General features: G+C 39.9%; 1 pseudogene; it reads right to left on the minus strand.

Moving 5' to 3' along the window:
• Positions 1–7,756: 7,756 nt before the first annotated feature.
• On the minus strand, positions 7,757–7,875 carry LOC145401867 (5S ribosomal RNA; annotated as a pseudogene).
• Positions 7,876–8,111: the final 236 nt, after the last annotated feature.

Below are 8,111 nucleotides of genomic sequence, written 5' to 3' on the forward strand. Positions count from 1 at the left end.
CCGTTGACGTATGGGTACGTTCCAACATTTTGCATTTGCCAGTCCCGGCGACGTACTGGTACGTTGTGCAATTGCAACTTCCCTAATTTGCATAATTTTCAATTTCCGCGCATGATTTTTCGTACGTTTACATGGGACACCTTCCTCTATTCCTCTACAAGATGCCAAGCAGGGACAATGCCTTACACTGCATAACCTCCCCCCTCCCCCCCTCACGCCATTGTCTCGGCAATTCACCTGTTACCAGTCACCTGGCCAGTAAAGATTTTCAGGGCCAGAGTGATTCCCCAATCGATGACAATGTGGAGGACAAAGTTTACATAGCATTAGAAGAAGAAACAGTCAGAAATAATGATCAGGTAATGTGGCAAAAAAAGGTCAGGTATGGTGATTAGTTAGTGAGTGAAACAATGCTTATAATGCCTATATTACTGCTTGAAAACCAATATACTCTCATACTACATATAAATTCATACCAAGTAAATAAATTAATTCCGTTTGAGTTGTGTGAAATAGTTACCCTCCCATAGAACTCGTTTTCTTTGGTGCCAGCATGTTAGAAAACCCAGTCCAGTAAGGAGGAACTCCTACCTGGATCAAGTATTTTAAACCTCAGGTGAGCAATTTCTCTATGAATTTTCGATGTTTCTCACCAAAAGCGGAGGTTTTAGCCAAAAAAAAAAAAATCGAAAATACCCCGGGATTGGGGGATGTTGGAGGTGTGGAAAACCTCAGGACGTGATGGGTTAAACCTTCTGTTAGGGTGCCATTAGTAAAGGTTTCCTTGGCTGTAATTACTCCTTTGCACCCACACATACATCGTAGCATGTTGGATATGACCAACAGCGATGAAGCACACCTTCCTCCACAGCATGTGGCTATACACCTTCTCTGGCCGCATGTCCGTGAGTTACCACATTAACTTTTTCACCTACCAAACGTCGCATAACAGTCAAACAAGGTAGAACAGTGATCACAATCTATTGCATAAACGATCCTACCATATTTCGCATATACTTTTGGGTTATCTGCCATTATAGACAAGTAACATGTGCATGGCTTCATATCTCATGTACACCACAGTGAGAGAGAGAGAGAGAATGAGAGAGAGAGACAGAGACAGAGACAGACACAGAGAAGAAAGGATAAGAGGAGGATGGGATCGCGAGGGGAAAGGCGGGGATACGGGGTAGGAGGATGGCAAGGAGGGAGGGAGGGCAAGACGGGAGTGAAGGGAGAGGTGGTAGAGTGATACACGTCACAACTATGTCACGTAAAACCTTCCCATGACCGAATGTCTACTCGGCTCTTGCCAGCTTCGCCTTCAAAGCCGAGAGTAAAGTCCTTAATGAAACACACTTGGCAATGCACTGTAGTGCCATAAATTAGGGGATGGTGTCAAACAAGCTGTGCCAAAACCTCATATTGATCCAACTGTTTGTTTAGAACATATTTGCGATAAATGATGCCTCATAGGGTCTGAAATGGATAGTAAAGGTGAGCGAAGTGAGTGCAAGAATTATCGTGGCATAAGTTTATTGAGTGTGGTGTGGAAGGTTTATGGAAGAATTACTATACTGTAGATAATGTAAGAGATGTATCAGAAGTCCTAGTGAATGATGAACAGGGTGGCTTTAGGAGTGATAGATGATGTGTGAATCAAATATCTGCAATGAGACAGATAGTGGAGACGGCTTGTGAGAAGGACTATAAGGTGTTTATGGCATTCATGGATCTGGAAAAAGCATACGACAAAGGAAACAAAGTAGAATTGTGGAAGGTTCTGCACATGTACGGTGTAGATGGTAAGCTGCCAGGTGTCGTCAAGAGTTTGTGTGATGGTAGTGAAGCATGTGTAAGGATTAATAGTCATCTAAATGAATGGTTCACGATCGGGGTGGGCGTGCAACAAGGTAGTGTGATGTCCTCACAGCTGTTCAATGTATATATATATATATATATATATATATATATATATATATATATATATATATATATATATATATATATATATATATATATATATATTATGGATGGGATGATAGGAGAGAAAAAAAAACACACGAGTAATGGAGAGGGGGATGATGTTGGTAATGAATGGTGATGGATGGAATATCTCAAATTTGTATGCTGATGATGCAGTACTACTTGGAAATACCGGAAAAGAACTTGGTGGACTAGTGCAGATTTTTGCTGATGTTTGTGAATGTCATGCCTTGAGAGTAATTATACAAAACAGTCAAGTGATGGTTATTGAGAGAAGGTGACTCCCAGTGCGATGTTAGTGAATGGAGGGAGACTGGGAATGGTGAGAGTTTAGATGCCTAGGTACAGTGATGACACAAGGAAGAAAAGTAGCAGGTGCAATGAAGGTCTTGATAAGAAACAGAGGCTTCAGTGTTGCAGTTGTACGAGGCTAACATGAAGGAGTGTTAGTGCCAACTTTAACATATGGATGTCAGACTATGGTGTGGCATGAAAATGAGAAGTCGAGAGTGAGAGCAGCGGAGATGGAACTGCGAAGGAATGTATGTGGAAAACAGAGAGTGGATAGGATACGAAATAATGTGTTTCTAGAAAGATGTGGAGTGAGGAAGTCCATGGACACTAGAATCGAAGAGAGTGTACTGAGATGGTATGGACAGGTAGAGAGAATGGATAAGAGGAGAGAGATGGAAAAGGTATATCTGGGCGACTTCCGAGGGGGGAGGAGCCGAGATAGAACAAGGAGAAGGTGAAGGGATATGATGGATGAGTATTTGAGGAAAAGGGGTTTGGAAGTCCGTGAGGTTTTGGGACAGATAAGAAATCGAGTTGGTTGGATGAATATTGTGAGGAGTTCATGATCAGGGATTTTCGCACCCCTTTTTAACGTGACAGTCCTGATTGACTCTGTCGGATACATTTATGTGACGTTTAAGTATGTGGTGAATGTTTTTGGCATATCATATACGGCCAGGCTTACGGGGCTTGAATTATGAGTGAATGGATGCGTGGGCCATTGGAGTGGGCAAATCTCGTCTGTCTGGACATTGCTACTCCTCACCCTGCCCTAGGGTGGGAAAGGAGGTCCGGATGATGATGATGATGATTATATATATATATATATATATATATATATATATATATATATATATATATATATATATATATATATATATATATATATATATATGGTATATATTTATATACAGGTGTGTATATATATATATATATATATATATATATATATATATATATATATATATATATATATATATATATATATATATATATATATATATATATATATATATATATACTCTCATGGAGTCCAGTCAGTCAGTCAGTTTCTTACTCCATTGGTTATCCTGTTTTCCTACTATATGAAGTACCCACCTCCATTTCTGTTCTTTTACAACTTCTATAATGTTTTTGTTTTTTGTTTTTTTTATGTCATTATGTTCTCTCACCCTCTCTTTTAACAATATTCCCATCAGTGACATTTCTATTACTCATTGAGAAGGGAATAGTTGATTTTCGATCGATTTTATCAGATACCAGGTATCACAACCGTACGTCATAGTTGGGATTATATTTTCGTTATATACTTTTCGTTTCGTACAAACTAGCAAGCATCTTTTCGTGGTGTTTCTACTGTGTGTTTACCAAAAGCTTTCCATCCAATTGTAATGCATCTTATTATTTCGTTATCATGACATTTCGTTAGTTTTATTACTTACTTAAAGCAGTTGTACTCCTCGACTTCTTCAAGAATTTTTTCCCTTATTCTTGTGACGCTCTTTTGTGTATCTAGATTATATTTTACTTTTACTCCGTTTCATCTTTAGCAGTACGTTGAGACTTTCTTCATTTGGGTCATTGAACATTTCTTGCAATGTCTCTGCTGCTTTTGAGATTAGGACAATATCATGTACAAATCTTAAGTGGTTTAAGTTTCCTTCATCTATGTTTAGAACTCTGTTCTCCCAGTCTAGCTTTCTGAAAATACTTTCTATGCGTACTGTAAATATTGTTGGTGAATTTGTATCTCTCTGATTAACGGCATCCTTAATCTTATTATTTTTTTTTTTGGTAAGACTTTATGTACTTTAACTGCAGCAGTTCCCTCTTTATATACGTTTTAGAGCAATTATACGGTGTTCTTATTTTCTACTTATTCCCACAGTGAACTAAATATTGTTATGTGCTAAACAGAGTCGAAAGCCTTTTCCAATCAACAAAACCTAAGGACAGCTGTTTATTAAATTTTATATGTATTTCAATTAGCTGATTCCCTGTGTGTTGATGATCAGTAGTCAAATGCCCGCTTAGAAATCATTCCTGTTCACGAGGTTGGTTATGTTCCAGATCTGTTGATATTCTATTCGGAAATACTTCAGTAAAGAGTCTGTACATAACTGGTAATAAGCTAATGGGCCAATAGTTACTAAGATCTTTTGAGTCACGCTTCTTGTAAAGCAAATTAATTATTGCATTGCAGCATCTTTGGGGAATTTTCTTTTTTGTACGCCGAGTTAATACGTGAGCCTGGATGCCATCTTTGGATCGAAACTGTATATTATAAAGAAAAATATTGGTCACTGTGTACTCACTCTGCCTGAGGATAGCCTTGGGAAGTGGGTGAGGGACTGTGCAAGAATAGATCCCAATACACTCATGAAGGCTTGAGAGGGCAGGGGGTGGACTGCGGCAAGAGAGCCCTGGATTTCACAGATGAGGTGGTAGAGCAGAGCACCGACAGCGACAGACACCACCACCGACAGCCACACACTTACTGCCGGTACAAGAATGAAGTCAAGCTCTTTCTGTCATTCATAACATGCATTTGACGAGATTATTCTTATGGAGGGATTATATACTGCTTGAAGGCACGAAACATAACTGCTGCTGTTTAAATCACTAACTATGCATTGCTACAAAGACTGTCTCTTTATTTTCACTAATTTTGGTACCGTTGTTTTATAGTTAAATACACACACTCACACACACACACACACACACACACATATATATATATATATATATATATATATATATATATATATATATATATATATCCTGTATAGAGAGTGAGATAAATAGACAGATAGATAGATAAACAGGTAGACAGATATATTAGTGTACTCCGAGAAATTCAACTTTAAATTTATTCAAACACAGGCTTAGTTGTGTATTCTGTCCCTAATAACTATAGAAATGAAGAAATATTTAATCTCTAGAACGAAATTTAATGATCGTGAACAGTCTTACAATTCTGGTAGAGGGCCTATTTTCTACTCTCTGCTCTGCTTCATCAAAAACTGTTTCATTGGCTTTGAATTTCTCTGCCTGTGTTCCAAGACGACTTGTAGAAGGAACAGCCTTTGCTCCTCTCGCTAAGTGAGGGTTGCGTTAAAGTCTTGGATGAGTTTGACCCCCGTCTCTGAAACGTCGTTGACCACTGAGATCGACTGCAAGACTTCCTTTCCCTGTTTGTAGTCTGGATGACCTCAACAATCCGTTGGGTCTAACTGAAAAGTCGCTTGGGATACGTTCCATCTCGAAGAAGGACAGGACCCCTATGGTGCAAAAGTCAGCCAGCTGTTTCTCTTGGATCATTACCATGTCCAGTTCCACCCTTCTTTTCGGAGGATCCTCCTTTCCTTCTTTCGACTCCATAGCCACCACCATCTCCTGTTTCTCCTCCATTGATATCCAAGGACTGAAGATAGCAAGTGCAACCAGTGGGTCACTCAGGTATCAGAGGTTGTGCATCATAGAACCCGATACAGATTCTGTGACTCCTTTGTTGATGGCGTGGTACTTGCTGATGTCCTTTAGCAATTTGAGGTCATTCACTTGGGCATTCAGCACTTCAGCAGTTCTGAACCAGTACTTCACTTACACCATTGAGGCAAACTATGAAAGGTCTTTCAGTGCCCGCTCCTCGTGAGATGTCAATGGGAACTGACCTGAAAAGAGACAGATCTTCAGCATTCACAAAATCTTGGCCAACCAGTGAGCCATATGCATCGTGCCTGGAAATTTGAAATAAATGCCATTTGGAGGCTCACTGCAAAGTAAAATGAAGACTACTTCCAGGAACTCCATGTAGCAGGGTTGGCGTTAAAATAACCCACCCACAATATTCCACTTCCCAAAAAATCAAAACAAAAAAGATACATTTAAAAACACAGCTTAAGTGTTTTCTTAGTTTGTTTTAGTTTTTATTTAATATAGCCTGGAAACACAGACACACTCTCTCTCTCTGCAGTCACAGTTATACATGCAGACAAGACCGACAGTCTCCTAAAATCTTACTAATGTTCTTCCAGAAAACAGTACAGTATTGTAATTACTTTTTAAGTCTTTTTAACTGCCTTACTTAGTAACTCAACTGTCTTTTTACTATAATGAGCTTCCTTCTTGGGGCATATGTATATATATGGATAGATAAATAGATGGATAAACAGTTATAGATAATGATCGATTCATAGATAAATCTCTCTCTCTCTCTCTCTCTCTCTCTCTCTATCTATCTATCTATCTATCTATCTATGTATATACTTATATACAGGGTGTTCATAAAGTTACTGTGCAGAGAGAAATTTGTAGACATTAAAGTTATATGTACAGTATTGCATATGAGACCTATAAGTTGGGTAGCGTCGTGTGCAGACATGTCTTCAGGCCTCTGGGGGACATTTCCAGCATTTGATGTAGAAGAAATTGCAATATGGTATGTAAAACTTCACTTTTAAACTTTACTTAAACCTTTTCCACTGCACAGTAACTTTTCGGACAACCTGTACATACACACACACACACACACACACACACACACACACACACACACATATATATATATATATATATATATATATATACACAGTTCTATATATAAAAGCCACATTGTTTTTGTCCTTCAATCACGTCGAAACCAAGGGCCACAGACCACCAGACCCACATATACTTTGAATCAGGGTGGCCCCAAGGATAGTTTTAAGGGGGTCAAAATTCAGATCTGGATCACTTGAGGTCACTGGATGAGTGTTCGCCCTTATGGCCCGGGCAACACCGGATACCCCTGCAGCACGATTTTTAGCATCGAGACTCACGTGACCTCCAGTTCGAACACAGACTATGTAAGGTTGGCTTCCGAGGTCGTTTGAAGTCACTGGTCAGAGGTCATTTGAGATCACTGGTAATACAGGTTCAAATGACTATCCCCAGCTGCTCACTTTTTGATATGAATACTCGCATGACATTCATTTCGCACATAGGCTATGTGAGGTTGAACTTCGAAGTCATTTGAGGTCACCAGTAATAGTTAACAAGTGCGCACAAATACTGTGCATTAGTCTGCGAAAGCTGAAATTGAAAGTTTCTGGACCTCTTATAAGTTAAGAGTCATTGATCAAACTATGTGTTTAAAAAAAATAAATGGAAAAAAATAAAGGTAGTTGTGTGTGTGTGTGTGTGTGTGTGTGTGTGTGTGTGTGTGTGTGTAAACTTACATGTCATTCTGCTGGTAGTTTAAGCTTGTTGGCTGGGTGGGTAGGTTGGTGGGCAGATGGGTAGGGTGGATTGATGAGTGGGTGGATGGTTGGTGTCTAGGTTAGCCAGGGTGGGTACGATGGGGAGGACGGGTGGACAGGAAAAAGATAAAGATTGCCAGACGCCATGTATCCCAGACAGGGTGGCCAAGGGCTTAGAGTTAATTGTTTTACAGGGAGGGGCACTAATCCTCCACCAACCCCACTTGACGTAGGGATGCCAACAGCATCTGGTGTTCCCAGGCGGTCACCCATCCAAGTACTAACCAGACCCAACGTTGCTTAACTTCGCTGATCGAACGAGAAGCAGTGTACTCAACGTTGTATGGCCGATTGTAAAATGAATAGGGCGAGTAGGATGTATTGTTTCTTGGGCAGGTCAGGTGGGTTAAGTCACTGGGATAGGAGGGTGGGTTGGATAGATGGATGAGGTGGCTGTGTGGGACAGAATGGGTAGGTGAGTTGGGGTGACTGAGAGCTCAAGGTGATTAGGATATATGGATGGAATGGTGGGCTTTGTGGGTGCATGGGCAAACGGATACGTTGACAGGCAGAAAACTGGTTAAGTATATG

The sequence above is a fragment of the Coenobita brevimanus genome, chromosome 56, assembly GCF_032717465.1.
Source record: "Coenobita brevimanus isolate Jiangsu-jjx chromosome 56, ASM3271746v2, whole genome shotgun sequence".
Taxonomy (NCBI): Eukaryota; Metazoa; Arthropoda; class Malacostraca; order Decapoda; family Coenobitidae; genus Coenobita; species Coenobita brevimanus.